This window comes from Leptopilina boulardi, unplaced genomic scaffold (assembly GCF_019393585.1).
Source record: "Leptopilina boulardi isolate dan_hultmark-lab unplaced genomic scaffold, ZJU_Lbou_2.1 LbouV2_278, whole genome shotgun sequence".
Classification (NCBI taxonomy): Eukaryota; Metazoa; Arthropoda; class Insecta; order Hymenoptera; family Figitidae; genus Leptopilina; species Leptopilina boulardi.
In genome coordinates, this window is record NW_026137838.1 from 3,722,969 (window position 1) to 3,736,265 (window position 13,297).

At 30.4% G+C, this 13,297-nt stretch overlaps 1 protein-coding gene across 1 annotated transcript in view; it reads right to left on the minus strand.

Moving 5' to 3' along the window:
* Positions 1-13,297, minus strand: part of LOC127281957 (discoidin domain-containing receptor tyrosine kinase B) — a 395,594-nt gene that overhangs the window by 212,679 nt on the left and 169,618 nt on the right. The window lies entirely within an intron of this gene.

Consider the following 13,297-nt stretch of genomic DNA (forward strand, 5'->3'; position numbering starts at 1 on the left):
GTTAATTTTGTAGATTGGAATTCCCCCCCCCCTTCCATTGATTTCCGATGGGTATATTGGAACAGCATGTAACTTTTCCATATGTATGTATTTTTATATTTCACACCGGGTTGTGTGTTGTGCGATACCCTTCTTTATCATTTTTATAGCCGAGTTAGAGGTCTTGAAATGAGCTTCCATTTATCCAGAAAACCAATAAAACACACGCCGCACATCTTCTATTGCTCAATACAATTCGCCTTTTGTGTCATCGCACATATCTTATTCTACAATTTGTCCTGATTTTATTGACTTTCTCAGTGATAAATGATACGAAAGAAAAACAATTATTTATATTTACTCTTTGTTGAGAATAAAAAGGAGTTGGAATTTTTTTTACTGGAAATCGAAATTTTTTCCTTAGAAGGAAATTTTTTTAAATTAAAAAAGCTTATCTTTCTCAAAAAATTTTTTTTTATTTAATTATTAGCTAAAATATTAAATAACATTCAAAATAATATTACGTTTCATATTAATTATTATTAAATTACTAAAATTTTAATTGCTCATGAAACTTTATATATATATATATATATATATATATATAATTTAAATAATTATGATAATGATGGAAATTTAATTATTAGTTCATATTGTGATTTTAAAATAGATTTCATATTTAAATTACTTCTATAAGAAAAAATATACTTTTATAAGATAATTAATTCTTTGATTAAAAAATGTTTCTTATTTCAGTAATCAATTCAAAATTTATTTATTTAGTATTCAATCGTTTTAATTAATTTAATTGGACGTTTTTTAGAATTTTATTCTGTAAAATATATGTAAAAAAATGTAAAAAAAATGGAACTTTTTTTAAAAATTTACAACTATATATATATATATATATATATATTGTCCTAAAAAAATTGTGAATTTAAAATTTTTTATTTTTTATATAAAAGAATTGAGTTTAAAGTTTTTTTTTAAATATACATAATCTGTGTTAAATTTAAGATTAGGAGACAAGATTATTTATGTAAAAAATTTATTTTTTATTTTTTATCAAAATCCAATTTCCTCTAAAAGTAGGTTGGAAGTGGTATTTCTGTAAAAATTTCTAATGGAAAAGTAAAAGTTTTAAACTCGTGATTAAATAATTTTTCCTTTTACATTAAAAATGGTAATCGTCTTTTTTGCAATTGAAAGCAAAAATAACTAGTAGTAAGTGTCAATATTTAATCAGATTTTAAAATTTTTTTTGTGTAATTTTATTATAGTAGCTTAAATTAACTTTATAATTGGACATAATGAATTATTTTCAAAAATCAGTAGTAAAAGTAAATATTTAGTCTGACTATTGCAATTTTTTTAATTTTCTCAGTAGTGAAAGTTGTTTTAAGTCAGACATAATGAATAATTATATCAAGCAGTAGTGAGATAAAATATTTAAGCGGATTTCAAATTTTTTGTAAATTTATCAGTAGTACAGGTAAATGTTTTGTCAGAGTTTTATAAATATTTGCATATTTCAGTAGTACAAGTCAATATTTAGTTCAGCTTTTTAAATTTTTCTAATTTTTTACGTAGAAATAGTAAATAGTGAGTTAGACTTTCTATAATTTTGTAATTCTATCAACTAGTACAAGTTAATTTTAGTCAGACATAATAAATAAAATACAAAAAAGTGGTACGGGTTAATATTTAGTCAGACTTTTAAAAATTTTCATATTGCAGTAATGAAAGTCAATGTTTACTTTGACTATTTACATTTTTCTTACTTTTTCAGTAGTGCAAGTAAATATTTAGTTAGACTTTTAAATATTTCGATATTTCAGTAGTATAAATCAATATTTAGTTCGTATTTCTACAATTTTATTATTTCCACAGTAGTACAACGAAATATTTAGTTAGACTTGTAAATATTTCTATATGTTTTCGTCAGACATTAAAATCTGTTTAAGTTTTTAATAAGACAAATTCAGTGTTTCTTACTTTTTGCATTTAACTAGTAGTACAAGTCAATATTCAGCCAGGTTTTCTACAATTTTTTCATTTTATCAGTAGTATAAATCAATTTTAGTCAGACACAATTTGTAACGTATAGAAAAATAAATCAGTAGTAAAGGTAAATGTTCAGTTATTTAAATTTTTAGCCATTTCATCAGTAGTCAAACTCGGGTTTAGTCAGACATGAGTAGTCAAATCAAGCTTTGGTCAAATCTTGGTGTCAACTTGAATTTCCTCGAGTTGACTTTCCAATGACCTTTAATGACTTTGACTTGACCTTGACTTGACCTTGAAGTAACCTTGACTAGACCTTTAAATGACCTTGAATGTCCTTGACTTGACCTTCAAATGACCTTGACTTGACCTTCAATGATTTTGAATATTATCAGTAGTAAAGGCTGATTTTTAGTCAGACATAAGAAATAAAGTAAAAAACAGTAGTGCAGGTAAATATTTAGTCAGAATTTCAAATAATTGTTGTTTTTTAGTAGTACAAGTCAATATTTTATCAGACTTTTTAAATTATTGTAATTTTCAGTAGTACAAATAAGTATTTAGGCAGAATTTATAATTTTTTTTTTGCAATTTTCATTAGTCGATCAAATTAATTTTACAAACAGATATTAAATAAATAATAAAATCAGTAGTACAAGTAAATATATAGTCAGACTATCTATATTTTATGTAATTATATCAGTAGTTCAAATTATTATTCGTCAGATGTAATCAAAATAAACTTAAAAACAGTAGTAGTACAAGTAAATATTTAGTCAGACTTTCAAAAAAAAAATTTTGCAATCTTTTCAGTAGTAAAAATTGATTTTAGTCAGACATAATCTTTTTTCTGTTCTATCACTACCATAAGTAAATAATTGAGATTTTAAAATTCCTTATAATTTTTCTAGTGTAGTACAAGTCAATTTAGAGTCAGACCATCTACATTTTTGTGCTTTCTCCATAGTATCAATTGGTTTTAGTTAAAATTAATTGTCAACAATCTTAAAACAAAATATTTAGTTAAGAAAAAAAAAAATTTTTTTTTTTTTTGTTATTACAAAACAAAGCAAAGTTGAAGTGCCTCTAACAAGTCAGCTACATATAACCTTTTGTTATTTGAGTTTATGAAATATGAGATTAGAGTTTCATTTCCTCTTGACGAGTTATACATTTTCAACAGTTTTGTATCAACGTCGTATCTCTTAAAAGCATTTACAGAGAAAGAGAGAGAGAGAGAAAGAGAGAGAGCAAGATAGAGAGAGTGAAAAAGAGGGGGGGGTCGGAGGGACCATCATTGGACTGACCCGGGAATACCAAACCCCCCACCCCTCCCCCTCACCCCCTTGTTTTCTGGGTCGGTTGCGCGCCGGGATTGTGGTTCCTGCTTGACTTTGTTGGGTTGCATTGTCTCCCTTGAAAATAGCGGAAGAACGAAAATTATGCTACGCCCCAAAATGCTTTATTTCCTTTCGCAGCCCAGGCGCACACACATACACACACACACACACCACTTTTGTCATGCGGACCATCGCGCGGCGGCATCGCCTTAACAAAAGGCGAATGAAACTGGTTAATTACATTGTTCTGTGAGGGTGGTGAATGTGAAATTACATCTGTCGACTAAGAGCGAAAATGAAAAACGAGACCACAAGAGTGTGTAGTTGAAGAGAGAAGGGAATGAGAGTGTGAGGGAGGGTGAGGTCGTTTAAATGTTGAGAGGGCAAAAGGAATAATTACTGGTGATTTAAATAAACGTTTGTTTGTCTCAAGATAGTAGCTAATTTTCATATAAGATGAAAAAATTTTTTCAACATTCTATTTATGCGTTGGAATATTTTTACTTTTTAATATTATTTTCTGTTATTTACATAGAATTATTTCCAAAAAAAAGAATCTTTACCTAGAACATGTTTCTCTAGAATACCTTACCAACTGATGGTAAAACAGTTTTTTTAAAATGAAAATATAAAAAATTACCGACACAGAAATCTACCTTATCGACTGATGATAAGGTAGATCACTATGTCGGTAATTCTATATATTTTTTCAAAAATCTGTTTTACCATCAGTCGGCAAGGTAGATTTCTATGTCGGTAATTTTTTTATATTTTAATTTTTCCAAAAACTGTTTTTGACATTAGTAAAATACTCGGGTTTCACTGTAATTATAATTATAATGAATCTTAGTAATTATACGTCTAGCTGAGTGTAAAATTTCCCAGTAAAATCATTCATATCTTATTGCTTCAAGCCAGAAATAATATGTTTTTTTTACTGCTGCTCTTCTTTTTTTTCCTTTTTCTTTTCTTATATACTTTTCCCTCTCTATATAATTAGTGCTCTATTATTCGGTGCATCTGGAGTCCATTAGATTATGGTGCTACGATGGTGCGATAATGCGTTTATCATCCAAGCAATTCACCGCGTTAAGTACCTCGCGAATTTTTTCTGTGATGATCGTTTCATCGCGAATTTAAAAAAAAAAAGAATCGACGCGCGGTGGACTTTATCCGTAAGCTCGTTAAATTGATAATACCCTTATGTGCCTAATGAATGTCGCCCAAGGCGCATTTTGTCAATTTCAAAAGGTTCTTTGTTTTTTTTTTTACTTACATTTTCACATAAATTTTCATTCAGAAAAACGCTCATTTTTGCAGTCTAAAAAAAAATTATCTACTTAAAATTCTTATTTAGAGAAATTTCTATGATATGAAAACTAAAAAAAAAAACAAATAAAAGTAGAGAAACTTTTGGTTTAATAATAGAGGTTATAACTTCAAATTTCGACAAAGTAGCTTTGAATTGTAAATACAAAAAATACAGAGTGTAAAAATAAAAACGTAAGGAAAATTTCCAAGTTTCGAAATCCTATATTTACAGAGAGGGAAAAAGTTTTCACCCTTCAAAAAGCATGTTATGAAGAGCTTTTATCAGAAAATAGATATCTTCTGGAGATTAACTTTACATTCTTCATTCTAACCCTTTAAGGATCTTTTATGTAAAATCGAATTGTATCATAAACCCCTTTATATATTGAAATAGATTGGGAAATTTTCAAGTTTGTGAATATCAAAATATGCCTTTTATATGTAATGATTCAAAAGTGGTTGGGGGATAACTTTGTAAATTACGAATTTTCACAAAATGTTCCTCTCGGGATAATCCTAGAATTATCGAAGATATCAGTTGGTAATATGGGCTATTTTCACCCTCTCGGGATTTTGAGTTTGGTATCTGGGTCATTCAAAGATTATCTACCTTCAATAATAGGGTGAGTGTCCACCTAGGGATACGTTTTGGAAAAATTAGTGCGGTTTTCATGATATGAACATTCTGTAATTTTAGTCACATAATTTTATTTTTAAAATCTTTTTTCTTTCTTTTTTTTTTGCAAAGAAGTAAAATTCAAAAACAATTGCGTTTGTTAATCTTTAAAAAAAAGTCTCACGCCTAGAAAACCACGATCATCAAGCATAAATTTCTTCTATGAAGAAAAGGGAGAGGGGGAGGGGGCAAAACTCATAAATTACTCTTTTAGAGAAAATCTTTGTTACAATTTATGCGAAGGCAAGAGTGGTAAATCATTTCACGAGCCAAAGGGAGCAATTTATAACAATTAAGCTGCGCCTGAAGCAAAGTGAGAGGGGAGACAAAAGAACACGGTAGATTTTCTTAGCCAAAACAGGTGAAAAGAGAAAGTGGAACCAAAAAAAAAAAATAATAATAGGAAATTGTAATTGTAGCTAACCCCCATAATTTTACACTTTAATGCCTTGAACGGGCCAATTGTCTATTTCCACGAAACAAAAATTACGTAACATTAGGAAAAAGTCTATTACCACGCCATAAACATACTTTACATAAGCCGAATTTCTATTTTGACACCATTGACATTTGACTAAAGTAACGTCTGTTAACGGGGTGGAAATTGACATTATGCTAAGGCATTCTTTAAATCAAAAAAAATTGTTACTATTTTTTTTGTTACTCATTGACAACTAAAGTTAACAAATATCGTATTCCGATCGTTTCCTACCACCCTAAATTTTTTTCTACACTCGATTTTTCGAAAAAAGACTTAAAATTTCACATTTACCCCACGCTGCTGGGCCTTTTTTGTGGCAATAAAAATTGTTACTATTTTTTTTGTTACTCATTGTCAATTAAAGTTAACAAAAATCGTATGCCGATCGTTTCCTACCACCCTAAATTTTTTTCTACACTCGATTTTTCGAAAAAAGACTCAAAATTTCACATTTACCCCACGCTGCTAAGCCATTTTTATGGCAATAAAAATTGTCACTATTTTTTTTGTTACTCATTGTCAACTAAAGTTAACAAAAATCGTATTCCGATCGTTTCCTACCACCCTCAATTTTTTTCTACACTCGATTTATCGAAAAAAGACTAAAAATTTCACATTTACCCCACGCTGCTGGGCCTTTTTTATAACAATAAAAATTGTTACTATTTTTTTTGTTACTCATTGTCAACTAAAGTTAACAAAAATCGTATTCCGATCGTTTCCTACCCCCCTAAATTTTTTTCTACACTCGATTTTTCGAAAAAAGACTCATAATTTCACATTTACCCCACGCTGCTGGGCCTTTTTTATGGCAATAAAAATTGTTACTATTTTTTTTGTTACTCATTGTCAACTAAAGTTAACGAAAATCGTATTCCGATCGTTTCCTACCACCCTAAATTTTTTTCTACACTCGATTTTTCGAAAAAAGACTGAAAATTTCACATTTACCCCACGCTGCTGGGCCTTTTTTATGGCAATAAAAATTGTTACTATTTTTTTTGTTACTCATTGTCAACTAAAGTTAACAATAATCGTATTCCGATCGTTTCCTACCACCCTAAATTTTTTTCTACACTCGATTTTTCGAAAAAAAAAATTAAAATTTCACATTTAGCCCACGCTGCTGGGCCTTTTTTGTGGCAATAAAAATTGTTACTATTTTTTTTGTTACTCATTGACAGCAAAAGTTAACAAAAATCGTATTCCGATCGTTTCCTACCACCCTAAATTTTTTTCTACACTCGATTTTTCGAAAAAAAAATTAAAATTTCACATTTAGCCCACGCTGCTGGGCCTTTTTTATGGCAATAAAAATTGTTGCTATTTTTTTTGTTACTCATTATCAACTAAAGTTAACGGAAATCGTATTCCGATCGTTTCCTACCACCCTAAATTTTTTTCTACACTCGATTATTCGAACAAAGACTCAAAATTTCACATTTACCCCACGCTGCTGTGCCTTTTTTATGGCAATAAAAATTGTTACTATTTTTTTTGTTACTCATTGTCAACTAAAGTTAATAAATATCGTATTCCGATCGTTTCCTACCCCCCTAAATTTTTTTCTACACTCGATTTTTCGAAAAAAGACTGAAAATTTCACATTTACCCCACGCTGCTGGGCCTTTTTTATGGCAATAAAAATTGTTACTATTTTTTTTGTTACTCATTGACAGCAAAAGTTAACAAAAATCGTATTCCGATCGTTTCCTACCAGCCTAAATTTTTTTTTACACTCGATTTTTCGAAAAAAGACTGAAAATTTCACATTTACCCCACGCTGCTGGACCTTTTTTATGGCAATAAAAATTGTTACTATTTTTTTTGTTACTCATTGTCAACTAAAGTTAACAAATATCGTATTCCGATCGTTTCCTACCACCCTAAATTTTTTTCTACACTCGATTTTTCAAAAAAAGACTTAAAATTTCTCATTTACCCCACGCTGCTGGGGCTTTTTTGTGGCAATAAAAATTGTTACTATTTTTTTTGTTACTCATTGTCAACTAAAGTTAACAATAATCGTATTCCGATCGTTTCCTACCACCCTAAATTTTTTTCTACACTCGATTTTTCGAAAAAAAAAATTAAAATTTCACATTTAGCCCACGCTGCTGGGCCTTTTTTGTGGCAATAAAAATTGTTACTATTTTTTTTGTTACTCATTGACAGCAAAAGTTAACAAAAATCGTATTCCGATCGTTTCCTACCACCCTAAATTTTTTTCTACACTCGATTTTTCGAAAAAAAAATTAAAATTTCACATTTAGCCCACGCTGCTGGGCCTTTTTTGTGGCAATAAAAATTGTTACTATTTTTTTTGTTACTCATTGTCAACTAAAGTTAACAAAAATCGTATTCCGATCATTTCCTACCACCCTAAATTTTTTTCTACACTCGATTTTTCAAAAAAAGACTTAAAATTTCACATTTACCCCACGCTGCTGGGCCTTTTTTATGGCAATAAAAATTGTTACTATTTTTTTTGTTACTCATTGTCAACTAAAGTTAACAAATATCGTATTCCGATCGTTTCCTACCACCCTAAATTTTTTTCTACACTCGATTTTTCGAAAAAAGACTTAAAATTTCACATTTACCCCACGCTGCTGGGCCTTTTTTATGGCAATAAAAATTGTTACTATTTTTTTTCTTACTCATTGTCAACTAAAGTTAACAAAAATCGTATTCCGATCGTTTCCTACCCCCCTAAATTTTTTTCTACACTCGATTTTTCGAAAAAAGACTCAAAATTTCACATTTACCCCACGCTGCTGTGCCTTTTTTATGGCAATAAAAATTGTTACTATTTTTTTTTACTCATTGTTCGTTTTAATACTAATATAGTTAAATACATGTGTCATTCCACGTCAATTTGCCCCTGGGGTTTATATATATATATGTATAAAATATCTTAAAAGTGATTGCAAGACTAAAACGTTGAGTATGCCGCGAGTTTTTGCAAGCGAAGGCAATTTAATTGTGGCCAAGGGTTGAACGCAAGAGGCTAATGGAAACGTAAATTGCCATAGTGACTCATTTGCATTGAGTGCAAAACATGAAACGACTGGAAGAAAGTGGTTGCGTTTCTCGTGAGGAAAAAGATGAATTTCTGGATGAATTATATAGTAGCAATATCTGTTTCTTTACTTCTAATCAATTGATTAATTTACTAAATATTTAGTGACTCTTATTGTTAGTTTTTTGTGGCAATTATATAAGAGGATGAAAACGGTTTTAGTCTGCCATAATGACAATAGTTGAAAATCAATAGAAAAAAGCAAAAAAAATTCAAATTAAAACTAACGACATTAAAGTTTAAATAAATCAACAAAGAATAATATTGAATTTTTTTAAGAAATAAATTTACATTAATTCTCATACACAATATATATATATCTATATACTGAGAACAATTCACTACTTTTATTTATGCAGTAGAAAAGTTTTAATTCCACCATTCCAATTATGGAAGTTTTAATCAAGTCGTTTCAATTCCAAATGGTATGCCACATTCTATTTTCTTTCAGCTAGGAAAGTTTATATACGTATATAAATTTAAAAAAGAATATATTTTGAATTTTAAATAAAATAGTCACAATTATGAAAATTGATAATGCTGTTAAACTAAACTTGAAAAAAAAAAAATAATCGAAATTTGTTGAATATTTCCTAAGAGAGAAAGGAGAAGAATCTCGTTCATTTACCGCATAGTTATCACTCGGTACAAAAGGTTTTCTCATTGTTCTTCCTTTCTCTCTGTCTCTCAAGAGAGAGAGAGAGAGAGAGAGAGAAACAGAGAAAGAGTCGATTTGAGTGTCTTCGTTCCGCCAACCTGACGCTCGTTCAACTATCATTATAGTCAACTTTATTCTTGACGACAGTCTTCTTTTCTGTCGACTAAAGTTAGCAAATCCTTAAGATGAAAAAAAAAAAAAAAAATTCGTCAAGGAGAAAAGAAAACGATGTGGTCAAATTACAAAACGTAAAAGAACAATCAGCGTGTCTGCTAACCTGGAAAAAGTCGGGTATTTAAATTGATCGAGAAAATTCGCGAATTAGTCTTGATTAAGAATTAGTCGATAGATTTTGCGCTAAAATCAACTCTCATAAAGTTGAGTTTTTAATTTCAAAAATTTTTCCATTAATAGTAAAAAAAATGAACAAAACGTTTTCAGCTTACGAGCTTCCACACAGCTCATTTTTCCATTAGCAGTATGGTAACGATAAAACCCAAAAAGATTTATCGTGACCGACATTCGTTCCTCCTCAGTTCACGCAACATTTAGCAAAAAATTCTTTTCTTCTTTTTTTTCTGCTCAGGGAGGATGAACCGTTTATCCTGAATATTGTCCCTTCGTTTTTTTTCTGCACTTTTAAACTGAGCTCACGGAATAAGATGGGAAATTGAGAGAAAAAAAAATTTGTATCATCGTGAATAAAAAAAACACAGAATAACGTAATAATTAAAATGGTTTTTGCAATTGTAATTCAGTTATTGATTCTTTGATATTAAAAAAATAATGAAAATTTTCTCGTTTTTTTTCCAAAGTTGCAGTTTGAATAATAATTTTGATACAAAAGCTGCTTGGAAAAATGGTATTTATTTATTTCTTTTCTTTTTTTTCTTTTTGAAAGCATCCTATACAAGTTTTACAGCTGTATGATCGATTCTTCTTTATTAACCGTCTTGGTGAATGGGCTTTGAAAAAATAAAAGAAAAATGCCGCAGTGACTCGAAACCGAACGAAGATTTATAGTTTCGTCGAGAGCGTCGATTGGTTGGAAGCGTTCTTGGTTGGTTCACCCAAAGAATTACGTGATCCGGAAGCGCGATGTATCGTAATATCGCCATCGCGGACCTCAGTTAACTACTAATGAAAGCTTCTGCGAAAAGTAATTACTTTATTGATACGGACGAGCGTGTGGCACGATTTTTCTTAATTTCCCCATTTTCCCCAAGGGAAATTTCAAGTTTAAATGGGAAAAAAAAAGGAGAGGAAAACTCTCTCTATCCAAGAGCCTAAGTACTTTTGACTCTCCACCTTACGCATGTACTGCGTAAGTTAGAGATTAAAAAAAAATATCGACTCCCAGGTGAGAAAATTATTTTTATATTTAAAAAATCTTCTTTATTAAAGTATAATAAATGATAAAATTTCTTTTATTTTTCAACACGATGTAATTTTTTTAATTTTGTTAAGTTTCATTAAATCTAACAAGAAATGTTCCTTTCAAGTCCACTATGTAGACACAGTTTGAACGATATTCCGGACTTGAAATCACCAGAGACAAACGCGCCATCCTCCCGTACCACTTCATAAAACTTTCAAAAGACCTCCAACTACCGGCATCCTACAGGACTCATCTCCTATATATATATATATATATGTACATCTACAGCCTCCTTTGCAAGAGGGATTTTACCAGCGAGTTCTGGACATGAATAAGTGGACGCGATTCACAAAGTTCTGCCAAACGATTCGCACCACGAACCACTCGCACTCTGAAATTGCGAAAAGCAAAAGAATCTTGGAACTTATTCCATGAGAAATTTGGATGCTGTGATCCTTTTTTTTTTTTTGACCCATGGAGAAAGAGAAAATAATGGTCCACTTTTGTTTCGTTAAAAAAATGGACATTTTTATTTCTAATCTTTAAATAATTTAAAATCTTCTTTTTAACAATCGAACAACTAATTTAAAAATTAGATTATTAAATATTTTCACCTATATAAATTAAATTGTTACAAATGAACATTTTTTTCTTTTTATTAAGTTAAAAGGATACGGAAAAAAAAAGATAAACCACATCTTCAAGTACTTTTTTTTCAGAGGGTCCATAAAAAAGTGTTCAGCTGGTCTTGAGAAAGTTTGCACGATGGATATGTATACATCAAAAAGGATCAAAAAAGTATTTCCAAGTTACTTTTCTTACGTTTGTTCTTTACACGTGTACAAAACATACTTTGATAATAAATTCCTGTCATAAAAATGAAATTGCGTTTCGTTTTAAAGTTTACAATCTTTCTGGATCTGTTTATATTCTTGTGGGTGTTGAAAGAAAAGAAATGTTCTACGTTATCCAAAATGTATTAGAAAATAAGCAATTAATTTTTAATACTAATTTTTTGAATGTTTTTAATTTAATAAAATGTTTTTTTTTTGAAGGTTTCGCAACTTAGGACCAAAACACTTTGCAAGGACGATTATATTTCGCTATACCATTATCATATTATTACCATTGCAACTGTTACCATAGTAATGGTAACCATGTTAACAGTTACTATAGTAACCGTTACCACAGCAACTGTTTTCATAGCAACTGTTCATACCAACTTAACTGGTATCATAGTAACTTGTAGCATAGTAACTTGTACCGAAGTAACTGGTACCGAAGTAACTGGTACCGAAGTAACTGGTACCATAGTAACTGCTACCATAGTAACTGGTACCATAGTAACTGGTACCATAGTAACTGGTACCATAGTAACTGGTACCATAGTAACTGGTACCATAGTAACTGGTACCATAGTAACTGGTACCATAGTAACTGGTACCATAGTAACTGGTAAATAGTAACTGGTACCATAGTAAGTGGTACCATAGTAACTGGTAAATAGTAACTGGTACCATAGTAAGTGGTACCATAGTAACTGGTACCATAGTTACTGGTACCAAAGTAATTGGTACCAAAATAACTAGTACCAAAATTACTGGTACCATAGTAACTAAATAGTACCGTAGTAACTGGTCCTAAAGTTACTGGTACTAAAGTTACTGGTACCGAAGTAACTGGTACCACAGTAACTGGTACTATAGTAACAGGTACCATAGTAACTGAAACTATAGTAACTGGTACCATAGTAACTTGTACCATAGTAACTTGTTCCATAGTAACTTGTACCATAGTAAATGGTACCATAGTAACTAAAAGGCACCAACGTAACTGGTGCCATAATAACTAGTACCATGGTAATTGGTACCTTAGTAACTTGCACTAAAGTAACTGGTACTAACATAACTAGTACCAAAGTTACTGGTACCGAAGTAACTGGTACCAACTTAACTGGTATCATAGTAACTGGTATCATAGTAACTGGTACCATAGTAATTGGTACCAATGTTACTGGTACTGTTACCAACTTAACTGATACCATAGTAACTGGTACCATAGTAATTGGTACCAATGTTACTGGTACTGTTACCAACTTAACTGGTACCATAGTAACTTGTACCATAGTAACTGGTACTAACCTAACTAGTACCAAAGTTACTGGTACCGAAGTAACTGGTACCAACTTAACTGGTATCATATTAACTGGTATCATAGTAACTGGTACCATAGTAATTGGTACCAAAGTTACTGGTACTGTTACCAACTTAACTGGTACCATAGTAACTTGTACCATAGTAACTTGTACCATAGTAACTTGTACCATAGTAACTTGTACCATAGTAACTTGTACCATAGTAACTTGTACCATAGTAACATGTACCATAG